The following is a 15,837-nucleotide window of genomic DNA, read 5'->3' as shown; positions in this document are numbered from 1 at the left end:
TGGCTAGATTTCGAGTTTAGCAGCCGTCAAAACCAGCGTTAGAGGCTCCTAACGCTGGTTTTGGGCTACCGCTGGTATTTAGAGTCGTGTAGGTAAGGGTCTAACGCTCACTTTGCAGCCGCGACTTTTCCATACCGCAGATCCCCCTACGCCATTTGCGTATCCTATCTTTTCAATGGGATCTTTCTAACGCTGGTATTTAGAGTCGTGGTTGAAGTGAGCGTTAGAAATCTAACGACAAAACTCCAGCCGCAGAAAAAAGTCAGTAGTTAAGAGCTTTCTGGGCTGACGCCGGTTTATAAGGCTCTTAACTACTGTGCTCTAAAGTACACTAACACCATAAACTACCTATGTACCCCTAAACCGAGGCCCCCCCACATCGCTGCCACTCTATTAAAAATTTTACCCCCTAATCTGCCGACCGCACACCGGCGCCACCTACGTTATACTTATGTACCCCTAATCTGCTGCCCCTAACACCGCCGACCCCTATATTATATTTATTAACCCCTAATCTGCTGCCCCCAACGTCGCCTCCACCTACCTACAATTATTAACCCCTAATCTGCCGACCGGACCTCACCGCCACTATAATAAATGTATTAACCCCTAATCCGCCTCACTCCCGCCTCAATAACCCTATAATAAATAGTATTAACCCCTAATCTGCCCTCCCTAACAACGCTGACACCTAACTTCAAGCATTAACCCCTAATCTGCCGACCGGACCTCACAGCTACTCTAATAAATTGTTTAACCCCTAAAGCTAATTCTAACCCTAACACCCCCCTAAGTTAAATATAATTTAAATCTAACGAAATATATTAACTCTTATTAAATAAATTATTCCTATTTAAAGCTAAATACTTACCTGTAAAATAAACCCTAATATAGCTACAATATAAATTATAATTATATTGTAGCTATTTTAGGATTAATATTTATTTTACAGGCAACTTTGTAATTATTTTAACTAGGTACAATAGCTATTAAATAGTTAATAACTATTTAATAGCTACCTATTTAAAATAATTACAAAATTACCTGTAAAATAAATCCTAACCTAAGTTACAATTAAACCTAACACTACACTATCAATAAATTAATTAAATAAAATACCTACAATTATCTACAATTAAACCTAACACTACACTATCAATAAATTAATTAAATACAATACCTACAAATAAATACAATTAAATAAACTAACTAAAGTACAAAAAATAAAAAAGAACTAAGTTACAAAAAATAAAAAAATATTTACAAACATTAGAAAAATATTACAACAATTTAAAACTAATTACACCTACTCTAAGCCCCCTAATAAAATAACAAAGCCCCCCAAAATAAAAAAATGACCTACCCTATTCTAAAATTAAAATAGAAAAGCTCTTTTACCTTACTAGCCCTGAAAAGGGCCTTTTGCGGGGCATGCCCCAAAGAATTCAGCTCTTTTGCCTGTAAAAAAAAAACATACAATACCCCCCCCCAACATTACAACCCACCACCCACATACCCCTAATCTAACCCAAACCCCCCTTAAATAAACCTAACACTAAGCCCCTGAAGATCTCCCTACCTTGTCTTCACCACGCCGGGTTCACCGATCCGTCCACCGAAGTCTTGATCCAAGCGTCCGAAGTCTTGATCCAAGCCCAAGCGGGGGCTGAAGAGTGACGTCCATCCTCCGGCTGAAGTCTTGATCCAAGCGGCGGCTAAAGAATTTCATCTTCGGGCAGAAGTCTTCATCCTATCCGGGCAGAAGAGTAGATCCGAACCGGCAAACATCTTCATCCAAGCCGCATCTTCTATGTTCTTCCATCCGATGATGAGCGGCTCCATCTTGAAGGCCTCCGGAGCGGATCCATCCTCTTCTTCCGACGACTAGACGAATGAAGGTTCCTTTAAGGGACGTCATCCAAGATGGCGTCCCTCGAATTCCGATTGGCTGATAGGATTCTATCAGCCAATCGGAATTAAGGTAGGAAAATTCTGATTGACTGATAGAATCAGCCAATCAGATTCAAGTTCAATCCGATTGGCTGATCCGATCAGCCAATCAGATTGAGCTCGCATTCTATTGGCTGATCGGAACAGCCAATAGAATGCAAGCTCAATCTGATTGGCTGATTGGATCAGCCAATCGGATTGAACTTGAATCTGATTGGCTGATTCCATCAGCCAATCAGAATTTTCCTACCTTAATTCCGATTGGCTGATAGAATCCTATCAGCCAATCGGAATTCGAGGGATGCCATCTTGGATGACGTCCCTTAAATGAACCGTCATTCGTCGGGAAGTCGTCGGTGAAGATGGATGTTCCGCTCGGCGGGATGAACATGGATCCGGAAGAAAGAAGATTGAAGATGCCGCTTGATAGAAGACTTCAGCCGGATCATGGACCTCTTCAGCTCCCGCTTGGATGAAGACTTCAGCCGGATCATGGACATCTTCAGCCCCCTGCTTGGGCTTGGATGAAGACTTCGGAGGTGGCTCTTCTGGACCGATCGGTGAACCCGGTGTGGTGAAGGCAAGGTAGGGAGATCTTCAGGGGCTTAGTGTTAGGTTTATTTAAGGGGGGTTTGGGTTAGATTAGGGGTATGTGGGTGGTGGGTTGTAATGTTGGGGGGGGGTATTGTATGTTTTTTTTTACAGGCAAAAGAGCTGAATTCTTTGGGGCATGCCCCGCAAAAGGCCCTTTTCAGGGCTGGTAAGGTAAAAGAGCTTTTCTATTTTAATTTTAGAATAGGGTAGGGCATTTTTTATTTTGGGGGTCTTTGTTATTTTATTAGGGGGCTTAGAGTAGGTGTAATTAGTTTAAAATTGTTGTAATATTTTTCTAATGTTTGTAAATATTTTTTTATTTTTTGTAACTTAGTTCTTTTTTATTTTTTGTACTTTAGTTAGTTTATTTAATTGTATTTATTTGTAGGTATTGTATTTAATTAATTTATTGATAGTGTAGTGTTAGGTTTAATTGTAGGTAATTGTAGGTATTTTATTTAATTAATTTATTGATAGTGTAGTGTTAGGTTTAATTGTAACTTATGTTAGGATTTATTTTACAGGTAATTTTGTAATTATTTTAACTAGGTAGCTATTAAATAGTTCTTAACTATTTAATAGCTATTGTACCTGGTTAAAATAAATACAAAGTTGCCTGTAAAATAAATATTAATCCTAAAATAGCTACGATATAATTATAATTTATATTGTAGCTATATTAGGGTTTATTTTACAGGTAAGTATTTAGCTTTAAATAGGAATAATTTATTTAATAAGAGTTAATTTATTTAGTTAGATTTAAATTATATTTAACTTAGGGGAGTGTTAGGGTTAAGGTTAGAGTTAGCTTTAGGGGTTAATAAATGTATTAGAGTAGCGGTGAGGTCCGGTCGGCAGATTAGGGGTTAATACTTGAAGTTAGGTGTCGGCGATGTTAGGGAGGGCAGATTAGGGGTTAATACTATTTATTATAGGGTTATTGAGGCGGGAGTGAGGCGGATTAGGGGTTAATACATTTATTATAGTAGCGGTGAGGTCCGGTTGGCAGATTAGGGGTTAATTATTGTAGGTAGTGGAGGCGACGTTGGGGGCGGCAGATTAGGGGTTAATAAATATAATATAGGGGTCGCCGGTGTTAGGGGCAGCAGATTAGGGGTACATAGGGATAACGTAGGTTGCGGCGGTGTACGGAGCGGCAGATTAGGGGTTAAAAAAATATGCAGGTGTCAGCGATAGCGGGGGCGGCAGATTAGGGGTTAATAAGTGTAAGGTTAGGGGTGTTTAGACTCGGGGTACATGTTAGGGTGTTAGGTGCAGACTTAGGAAGTGTTTCCCCATAGGAAACAATGGGGCTGCGTTAGGAGCTTAACGCTGCTTTTTTGCAGGTGTTAGTTTTTTTTCAGCTTAAACTGCCCCATTGTTTTCTATGGGTGAATCGTGCACAAGCACGTTTTTTAAGCTGGCCGCGTCCGTAAGCACAGCTGGTATTGAGAGTTGCAGTGGCGGTAAATTATGCTCTACGCTCCCTTTTTGGAGCCTAACGCAGCCATTCTGTGAACTCTAAATACCAGCGGTATTTAAAAGGTGCGGGGGAAAAAAAGCATGCGTTAGCTACGTGGGTCGTTACCGACAAAGCTCTAAATCTAGGCGTTAGTTTTCTGTAGCTGCCCTTGTTATTACGTAGGAAAAACCTACAGAGAGCTAAAGGATAGAATAAAGGAACATAAAAGAGATATTAAAAATAAATTGTTTGACACAAGCAGTGTAGCAAGACATTTTTTCTATAATCATAACAGCAATAAGCATGAATTAAAATTTAAGGGTCTACAAAGACTAGACCTCAAAGAAAGAGGAGGCAATCTTGATAAATTATTATTACAATATGAATGTAAATGGATTTACAATTTAAAAACACTCGCCCCCTTAGGGATGAATGAGGAAATAAATTATGCATGTTTTTTGGGTGAATGAAAAATATATATATATAAATTAATTTTTCTATATATATATATATATTTTTTATCTTTTACTCTATCAGATATAATATAGCTTTATAATATTTTCACTGCAGATGAGAGGGCTTGAATTTATATCGAAGTTCCCTCTTTAGAAAGTGAATATGAATTTCATTAATAATAAAATTAAATGATATCTGCTATAAAATAGATATCTAATAAACATTTACAAAATACTCCAAAATACTTAAAGGGACACTGAACCAAAAAAAATATATTGTGATTCAGATAGGGTATGCAATTTTAAGCAACTTTCTAATTTACTCCTATTATCAATTTTTCTTCGTTCACTTGCAATCTTTATTTGAAAAAGAAGGCATATAAGCTTCTTTTTTGGTTAAGTACCCTGGAAAGCACTTTTTAAGTACCCTGGAAAGCAGCAAGAATAACCCAGGTTATTCAACAAAAATGGTCTGGCATCTAAACTTACATTCTTGCATTTCAAATAAAGATACCAAGAGAATGAAGAAAATTTGATAATAGGAGTAAATTAGAAAGTTGCTTAAAATTGCATGCTCTATCTGAATCACAAAAGAAAAAAAATTGGTTCAGTGTCCCTTTAAAATTGCAACACTGCCATATCTAAAACTATTAAAGTATGTATATGATTAAGTGCATATGATCATTTGGATCGTAGTTCTAACTCCAAGTCTTTATATAGATATTGTGCAAAAATAAAAATAATTTTTCAAAAAATGTACTCTGCGCAGCAGTGTTAATTTTGACGGCAAGTTTCAATTTAGTCTTAGTTTTAGTCTTTTGACTAAAATGCCATTTTAGTTTTAGTCGTCTTTTAGTCATCTGAATTGTTTTAGTTTTAGTTGACTGAATCTCCAGTAAATTTTAGTCGACTAAATCTCTAGTAGATTTTAGTCAACTAAAATCTAAGGGCTTTAGTTAAAGTGTACTGCATTATTTAAGCATTTATCTATAATTTGCAAACTGATTATATACTCCAGGAGTAAACATAACACCTGTTAATATTTATGGTATTAAGGTTTAAACATGCAATACAGACACAAATTTAGCCGTTGTGATATGTAACATCTTTATTAAACTTAAAATTAAATAAAACCAAGTTGCATAAACAAACAGACGTGCAACTTTAAAGTATATAAAAAAAAACTGTAAACTGTATTGGCTGTATTGAACATATTGCCCAATATAAAAACTTTAACAGTTCTCTGTTAATAATTAAAACAAGTATCAAGTAACTCAACACAGCAAAAAGTTTCTGCAGCTAGCACAGACACAGCATAACTTAAACCCATACTTGTGGTTTATGCTTATTTCTATAGGAAGAATCAATTGTTCACAGATTCGAAAAATTTTCGGCAACGATATTAGCACTTCTCTAGAACTTCCAAACTCATTAAATACTCCTGGAGTAAAGGTTGATTAACCTGTTTTTATTTATGGTATTAAGGTTTGAACATGCAATACAAATTTAACAGATTTAACTGTTGTGGTATATAACATGTCTTTATATATCTTGAAATTTAATAAAATTAAGTTTCGTAAATTTTACAAAAGAGCAGTAATTGGATATGGATTGATTATAACACCTTGCATAAAATGTTTTTGTCAGCAAATTTTGATTTAGTTTTAGTCATAGTCTTTTGACTAAAATGTCATTGTGATTTAGTTTTAGTCATAGTCTTTTGACTAAAATGTCATTGTGATTTAGTTTTAGTCATAGTCTTTTGACTAAAATGTCATTTTAGTTTTAGTCGTATTTTAGTCATCAGAATTTCTTTAGTTTTATAGTCATTTTAGTCTAGTTTTAGTCGACGAAATTAACACTGCTGCGCAGAAAGGGAGCAAAACTATAATACTTTACTATTTGTATTAATTAGTCTCAATTATTGTATATACTTTTATTGAGTGATATGCATTTAAGTAACAATTGATTACTGTTATAAAATGTTACCATTTTGCTCCAACAACTTATACATTTCAAAGGCTTCCAAATGGGAGGAGTTTTCTTCCGTTATTTTTCCTTTAAAAGAAACCTCAAGGTACCTATGATCATGTGATTTTTTGGAGCCGGAAGAAGCCCCAGAGCCTTAGGGGTGAAACACGCGTAGCTGGCAGTAGTGTTTGCTGGAGCGACAAAGGCAAGACATTTTCAGGAACGGAAACTCTTAATAGGAGATGTCTGGAGTTTGGAGATGCATCCACAAGTGAATGGCTTACAACGTATCATCACAAGGAACAGAGAGGAGATAAACACCCTAGAGAAATACACCATATTTGTGGCATCAACAGGTGTACCTAGGAGGTGTGGAACTGCAATAGTAGGACTCCCTCAGAACCGCAAGTATTAACGGCTACAGCGGACTTTTTGAAATACAGAAGTGGCATTAATTATGTAAACCAAGAATGTCATAGCCATACTGTGGGACTGCCAAATATAAAAGGGCAAAATCAACACACAGGTATATCGTCCTAATACAGCAATCAAAGCATCTGTCGGAATAAGGGTATTTACTGTGTTGTCCTTTTAATATCCAGACACACTCTGACTATTATATATATATTATTAGTGTGCAACATTCAACCATAGGATACAATTCCTCTATCTTAGTGCTGGGAACTTTTGGAGTCTATACCTGTGAATTTAACAGGATTCATACACACATATTGTATATTTATTAATTTATATATATATTTTTGTGTTGAGAGCTCTCTGGGGAATTTTTGTATTCATAGTGCACTATGATAGGAGTTGAATTACCCAATTTATGGTGATATATATATATTTTTTTTTTGCCTATTGGAACTCCAATAAATGCTTTATTTTATGCGTCCTTTCTTGCAGTGTATTGATGCATTGAGCATTGGTAGGTTATATTGTTATGTTGGAGGTCTTTTATCGCTAAGACAGTATATCCACATATTTTCTAGGCAATACTGGAAGTTGCTGACAATACCCTAATATAAATAAATATATATATATATATATATATATATATATATATATATATATAAAATCATATGTGTGTAAATATGCAAACTGCCATAGGACATACAGGGAAAATGCCTGGTGGACAAGATCTTTAGGGGGCCTTGCTGCTATATAAACTCCCCACCCTCTCTTATATGGGTAACAATAGAAAATCTGTTAGTCTGCCTATTTTGTAAAGTATAAAGTACATTTACTGTGGGGCTATTAAGAAGAGATGCTGCAGGCTGAACGTTCAGGGTAATTATATCTACCTAGCTGACAGAGGTCTAACTGAAATGGTCTGCTCTGTCTTTAAAAGACTGGGCCTATTTTTGGACCCAGTCCTATGTTTTTTAGTTGTATATATGTATTTACAGACATATATACAACTATAAATACATATGTATACATATATAGACCTTGCCTGGTATTTCGGCGCTGGACTGACCGTAGTAGGCGGGATCAGACTGATATACTACAGGAAAGTTTTACTCTGTGAAAAGCATTACTGGGCTAAAAGAAGTTGCACCCAGGTGGTAAATTGCCATAGAACAGGCTAACAATGTTATTGAGCTGGCTGTTCGTTCCCGTGAATGTGCATCTCTCTGTATGTATTTAGTCTAAAAAGGGGCAACCAGACGTGGACTCCTTGCTCAGTGTGCTTAGAGGAATATGGCTACACCTCACTGACAAGGCCCAATGAAGGCCGAAACAATCGTCTGGGGTTGATGTGTTTCTTGTTCAGAGAGGCATTGCCTGGTATTTTGGTGTTGGACTGACCGTAGTAGGCGGGATCAGACTGATATACTACAGGAAAGTAGTATGTGAAACGCATTACTGGGCTAAAAAGAAGCTGCACCCACGTGGTAAATCGTCATAGAACAGGCTAACAATGGTATTGAGCTGGTTGTTCATTTCTGTGATTGTGCTTCTTTTTGTATGTACTGTATATATATATATATATGCGTATAAAAGGATACCTTTGTAGTCAAGTAGATGAAAACATGTAAAAGCATATTTATGCAATATTCATATTTAATCAAGTGTTTAACTATGTATTTACTGTAAATATTTAACATTCCAATGTTTTTCATATAGGGGAATATGTTTTAAGTATTTTTCAATAGTATATACCTATATATAATTATATATATTTATATATAAATATATGTATTTATATATATATATATATATATATATATATATATATATATATATACACACACTGTATATACTGTATAGGTAAAGATGTATATTTTACGAAAAAACATAGAAATATGTATTTATGAATAAATAGAACATATTCTATGTGAAGAACATTGGAATGCAAAATATTAATATTTTCATATCAGGCTAGCGCACTTGAGAATATGCGATCAGGTGTTGCGCGTGAGTCTATGGGGACGCAGTTGTGATATTCGAATTTCGTCTTTTTGTTCAAAAACATTTTACTTTCAACTTGTAATACGCATGCAACATGGCTGCCCAAAAAGCCAAAGTCTATTGTGGTTAATGCGTGAGTGGGAGCACTAACTATAATAATAATAATAATAATAATCTAGCCCTATGTGCTAAACCCCTACTGGGAACTAGCTGAACACATCTGATGAGCCTAACACAAGAGACAAAAGTGTATAGCCACCAATAACCAGCGAGCTCATAGTAGAGCATTACTGCTGATTAACATATGCTTTTTGGTAAAGGATGCCTAGAGAACAAAGTACATTTGATTATGGAAGTGAAATTAATAGTTTAATTTAAATAAAGTTAAATAATACAAATAAGCTTATATGTAGTGAAAGATTTTTCTTGGCTGTGTAATAGTTTTCATTTATAGTTACCTAAATTAAAGGGGCAGAAAAAACACTACACAATGCTAAGAGCTAAATTAATTATATATGTTCAATATCATATCTATCTATTGTGGGTATATAATTCTGGGAGGTTCTGATACTGTTGTATTGTCAAATGGCTTCCCCAATAAAGTGACACCCCCTAATCATATATCTTTTCCTTTCAGGTTTCCACAAAAAAATTGGAAAAAATAAATCTTTCAGCTCATAATCAAAGAAAAATCCACGTAGCATGTGAGCAGATCGATCAGTTAAAAATGATCTTAAAGGCATATTAAATAAGCCATGCTCATTTAGTAAAGCAAATATGTAAGATCAAAGTAAATATAAAATGAAACAAATTGTGTAAAAAAACTGCAAACAATGTACTTCTTTTTGTTGTTGTTGAAAAATAAGCACTTAGAAGTTCTCACTTTAGCCGCTGCCCTCAGGGAGATAAGAGAGACGACATTTTGGCAACTTAGGTTGCATCCTGCCTCTTCTGAACAGGCAAATCCCTGTTTAGCTAGTATTCACTTAATACTAAACCAAGTCATGTTACTCTACAAGTTTTATGGCATCAAGCTATACATGCTGTCAGGGTTTGATAGTTTTGAATCCCCTGCAAGCAGAAATTGGTAGTAATGAGTATAAGGTCCACAACTGCAGCGATAATTGTGTTGGGAAGTGTATGCCTGATATAAAAGGAAAAAACGTGTGGCAGCTGGGTTAAATTATCATGCAATACACATCCCATTTAATATGTGGCTGAGAGGTAAATAGCTGCGATCTGTGGAGTATTCAGCTCTACACAGCATTTAACCTCTCTGCCTTTGTAAATATATTAGCGTATTTCTGGGCGTAATATTTGTAAGTGTAGTTAACTTTGATTTAAGTAAAAGTGAAAACCTGAGTAAAGATCAATAGAAGTTAGCTTAAGGCATGAAAATCGTAATAACACTTAGCAATGTAATGAGGTAAGAAAAGACAGATAAGTATTTATAGTAATTTCAGTAGACCGGCTTGTAATAATTTTGCAGAAGTTCATAGGAGCACTCTTGGAATTAATCTTACCGCTTTGTGGAGATTAGGAGCTGGATGCGGCTTTTAAGAGAGTAATAGTCAGAGACTTGTAATACCGGAGTTTGAGTTGAGGCTTCTGAGAAGTTTTGCGGTAGGCGCGCGCGCTCCGTTGGTGTGTGACGTCACCGCAAGATCCGGCTCTGCTGTAGTGTGGAGATGTGCTCTATGCAGAAGTTTCCCAAGTAACGTATTACTTGCAGCAAGAATATTGAAGCATTGAGTGCTTCCTGTTGGGGGATTTTATAGAAGTACCGCAGTAAGTAATTATGTTATCAATTTAGATATGTGGCAAATGTGTAAGAACGAGGTAAACATGACAGGACCCCCCCTTCAAGGATCAACTCCGAGGATCAGGCGAAGGTCGGTCTGGATGTCTACAATGAAAACGGTTAACCAAGCGAGGAGCGGACAGGTTAGCGGCTGGTTCCCAGGAATCTTCCGAGTCGGGATAACCCTTCCAGTGCACCAAATACTGGAGGTGTCCCCTGAAGCGTCGCGAATCCAAAATGTCCTGAACCTCATATTCCATAGAACCATCAGGAACGAGAGGTGCAATTGGCACAGCTGGGGAATGATGCCTGAGGTGTCTGTAGGGTTTGAGCAAGGAGACATGGAACGTGGGATGACACTTCATTGTGGCAGGCAGAGTCAGAGTGACGGCGTTGGAGTTCACCACTTTTGCAATGGGAAAAGGTCCAATATATACAGAGGTCAGTTTCTTAGAAGGGACTGGAAGATGCAAATTACGGGTGGACAACCAGACATAGTCACCCACAGCGTAGGAAGGGGATGGTAACCTCTTCTTGTCATATTGAAGTTTGTAACGGTGCTTTGCAGAGTCAATATTATCTTTAACCAGGGTAAAGGTGTCAGAAATAGTGTTTAGCAACCCGTTCATTACTGGGGAATGAGTTTGAGATGAGGAATCCCATTCGAAAGTTGGGTGGAAGCCATAGTTAACAAAAAACGGAGTGGACTTGGTGGAAGAATGTTCGCAATTATTAAAGGCAAATTCGGCGTAAGGAAGAAATGTGGCCCAATCATCTTGTCTAGCTGATACAAAACATCGTAAGTACTGTTCCAACCATTGATTTGTTCTCTCAGTCTGTCCATTGGTTTGCGGATGGAAAGAGGTACTAAGCCGTCTAGTGATATTGAGGGAGCGGCAGAGATGATTCCAGAATTTACTTGTAAATTGAGTACCCCTATCAGAAGTAATGGAGTTCGGAAGTCCATGTAATTTGAAGATGTGTGTGAACATCAAAGTGGCAGTTTCCGCAGCAGTAGGTAGTTTGTGATATGGAACAAAGTGTGCCATCTTGCTGAATAAATCCACAACAACCATTATAGTGTTCTGTTTGTGTGAGTAAGGGAGATCCACTATGAAATCCAAGGCAATATGAGTCCAAGGTCGATGAGGTGTTGGTAGTGGAAGGAGGTATCCAGTTGGAGCGAACTTCCCAGTTTTAGTAGTAGTACAAATCTTGCAAGTTTGGACATATTCAGTAGTATCTGAGTGTAATGTAGGCCACCAAAAAAATCTCTTGACTAGCTCTTGAGTTTTATGTATACCCAAGTGTCCGACAAGCTGAGAATCGTGCAGAGTTTGTAGGACAAGTGTCCTTAGTGGAGGAGGTACATAGACCTGTTGTTGATAGTAATATAAACCATCCTGATGTTGGATCAGGCTTTGAAGAGGTTTTTGTGTATCTGACTGTTGTTCTGTCCTGAAAAGGTTAATCTGTTCAGTAGTCAATGCCAAAAACCTATCTGCTGGAATCAAGGATGATTCAATAGGAGGTATTTGGGGTTCTTCAAACTGTCTGGACAGGGCATCAGCCTTTTTATTCTTGTAGGCCGGGCGATAGGTGATAAGATAGTTAAACCTGGATAGGAAGAGGTTCCAGCGTACTTGACGAGAGCTGAGAGTACGGTTTGTCTTCAAGTATTCAAGGTTTTTGTGGTCGGTAAAGATGAGTATAGGTATAGGAGTTCCTTCCAGTAGATGTCTCCAATGTTCCAAAGAAGCTTTGATAGCCAATAATTCCTTATCACCTATTGGATAGTTGATCTCTGCTGGGTTTAGTAAACGGGAGAAATAAGCAACTGGATGTAATGGTTCCTTGGTAGTGATTCTCTGGGAGAGGATTGCCCCTAATGCGAAATTGGAAGCATCAACCTCCAGTATGTACTGAAGAGATGGATTTGGGTAACGGAGAATCGGGGCAGTAGTGAAGGCAGTTTTGAGGTAGTCAAAAACAGCCTGTAGTTGGTCATTCCACTGGAATTTATAAGTAGTTTTTGTTAGATTTGTTAGGGGTCTGGAGAGAGTAGCGAAATCCTTGATGAATTTCCTGTAAAAATTTGCAAACCCCATAAATCTCTGGATATCTTTTTTACACTTAGGGATAGGCCAATCTTGTACTGCTGTTATTTTGTCAGTCTCCATCTCAATACCTTTGGGTGTTATGGTATAACCCAGAAATTTAATCTCTTGGGTATGGAAAGTACATTTTTCAAGTTTGACATATAGTGAGTGATCTCGTAGACGAGTCAAGACTAGGGTAACATGTTTTATATGTTCCTGGAGGTCAGAGGAGTATATGAGGATATCGTCTAAGTAAATGACCATAAACAAATCTAGGTAGTCTTTGAAGATGTCGTTTATGAAATATTGGAAAGTTGCAGGAGCGTTACATAAGCCGAAAGGCATGACTGTGTACTCAAACAAGCCATATCTTGTTCTGAAGGCTGTCAACCATTCATGGCCTTGTTTAATGCGTACTAAATTATAGGCTCCTCTGAGGTCCAATTTAGTGTAATACATGGCACCCCTTAATCTGTCAATTAATTGAGGAATGAGAGGTAGAGGATACCGGTTTTTTATAGTACGTTTATTTAGTTCCCTATAGTCTATGATAGGTCTCAATGACTGATCTTTGTTTTTTACAAAGAAAATCCCAGCACCAGCAGGGGAAGTGGAGTGGCGAATAAAACCCTTCTGAAGACTTTCTTTTAAGTAAGATCTTAGGTGCTCTAATTCTGGTTCGGATAATGGAAAGACATGTCCATATGGGATGTCAGCTCCAGGATGTAGTTCGATTGGACAGTCATAGATCCTATGAGGGGGTAGATGAGTTGACTCTTTCTTGTCAAAAACATCAGAGAAGGAGGTGTATTCGATAGGAACTTGATTAGGAATATCTAGGAGTAGTTGTTCCTGATGGAGACAGGTGTTTGTGCAATATGTAGAAGAAAAATTGATATGTGAAGTGGACCAGGTTATGGTTGGATCATGTTGTTTAAACCAAGTAATGCCAAAAATTATAGGATACATTGGAGATGGTATTACATCGAAGGTGAGAAACTCAGTATGTAAGCACTGTGTAGTGATGCGAAGAGGTATTGTGTGATATTTTATAGGCCCTGAGGTAATCTCTTTACCATCAACAAAACGGAGGAGACTGGGTGTGTTTTTTGTTATAAGTGGTATTTTATTGTACACTGCAAACTGATGATCAATATAATTGTGGCTTGCTCCCGAATCTAGAATAGCTTCAGACTGGAGTCTGTGGTGTTCCCACTGTAAGAGAATAGGGAGGGTGCAATGGTTAGAGCGGTGTTGTTTAGAAGATAAACAGATATGTGTAGCTCTTTGCTTACCCTTCCTGCGTAGGAGTTGTGCACAGTCTTTCACTGCATGATCTAAACCGCCACAATACATGCAGAGATCCAAGGTTTTCCTTCTCAACTTTTCCTGTGGTGTAAGGGGTCCACGGATGAAGCCTATTTCCATAGGAGTCTCTGCAGCCCTAGATGGTGGCTTTTGGGAAGGATTGTTGGGTGCAAGTGGTGTTGGGAATTTAGGAATGGTGTCATGATGTGCCTTCTCTGTACGTCTCTCCCTGATACGTCTATCTAGAGTTATGCAACTATCTATGAGTTTGTCTAAGGAATCAGGGAGTGGTTGCCTGGCTAATTCATCCTTGAGGGATTCGGAGAGACCAAGCCGAAACTGATTTCTCAAGGAGAGATCATTCCATTGAGTATCAGCTGACCACTTTTTGAATTCTGCAATATAGTCCTCCACTGGCCTTTTATTCTGGCGTAGGGATCTCATTGCAGTCTCAGCAGATAACTGCTTGTAGGGGTCATCATACAGCTGGCCCATTGCCTTGAAGAATTGGTCCAAGGAGTACAATATGGGATCATTAATCTCAAAAAAGAGGTTTGCCCAGATGCGGGGCTCCCCGCGCAGGTATGAAATAGTTGTGAGCACCTTTAGGTGGTCATTTGTATATGTTTTTGATTTTAATTGAAAATAAAGAAAACAAGAGTTTCTAAACTCCCTGAACTCACTTCTTATACCACTAAAAGGTTGTGGTGGGTTTGGCTGTGGTTCATATGTAGAGTGAATTGCTTTCAAACTGTCAAATTTCTCATCAATATATAGCTTTAAAGTGTTATTCTCAGCTTGCAAAGCAGCAAGCCCCTTAGACAGATTATCAACTGTTTTTGTGAGTGTATCTATATAGGCTACTAGGGCTGCTGGGTCCATTCTGGCTTCAATATTATTGTCAGGGTTTGATAGTTTTGAATCCCCTGCAAGCAGAAATTGGTAGTAATGAGTATAAGGACCACAACTGCAGCGATAATTGTGTTGGGAAGTGTATGCCTGATATAAAAGGAAAAAACGTGTGGCAGCTGGGTTAAATTATCATGCAATACACATCCCATTTAATATGTGGCTGAGAGGTAAATAGCTGCGATCTGTGGAGTATTCAGCTCTACACAGCATTTAACCTCTCTGCCTTTGTAAATATATTAGCGTATTTCTGGGCGTAATATTTGTAAGTGTAGTTAACTTTGATTTAAGTAAAAGTGAAAACCTGAGTAAAGATCAATAGAAGTTAGCTTAAGGCATGAAAATCGTAATAACACTTAGCAATGTAATGAGGTAAGAAAAGACAGATAAGTATTTATAGTAATTTCAGTAGACCAGCTTGTAATAATTTTGCAGAAGTTCATAGGAGCACTCTTGGATTTAATCTTACCGCTTTGTGGAGATTAGGAGCTGGATGCGGCTTTTAAGAGAGTAATAGTCAGAGACTTGTAATACCGGAGTTTGAGTTGAGGCTTCTGAGAAGTTTTGCGGTAGGCGCGCGCGCTCCGTTGGCGTGTGACGTCACCGCAAGATCCGGCTCTGCTGTAGTGTGGAGATGTGCTCTATGCAGAAGTTTCCCAAGTAACGTATTACTTGCAGCAAGAATATTGAAGCATTGAGTGCTTCCTGTTGGGGGATTTTATAGAAGTACCGCAGTAAGTAATTATGTTATCAATTTAGATATGTGGCAAATGTGTAAGAACGAGGTAAACATGACACATGCCTTCCTGTAGAGAACGTGGCCTCCTTGTAGGGTTGTAACAGGAAATAATGGACACAGCACAAATTAAC

The sequence above is a fragment of the Bombina bombina genome, chromosome 9 (assembly GCF_027579735.1).
Source record: "Bombina bombina isolate aBomBom1 chromosome 9, aBomBom1.pri, whole genome shotgun sequence".
Lineage (NCBI taxonomy): Eukaryota > Metazoa > Chordata > Amphibia > Anura > Bombinatoridae > Bombina > Bombina bombina.
Note: the sequence above shows the minus strand (reverse complement) of the source record.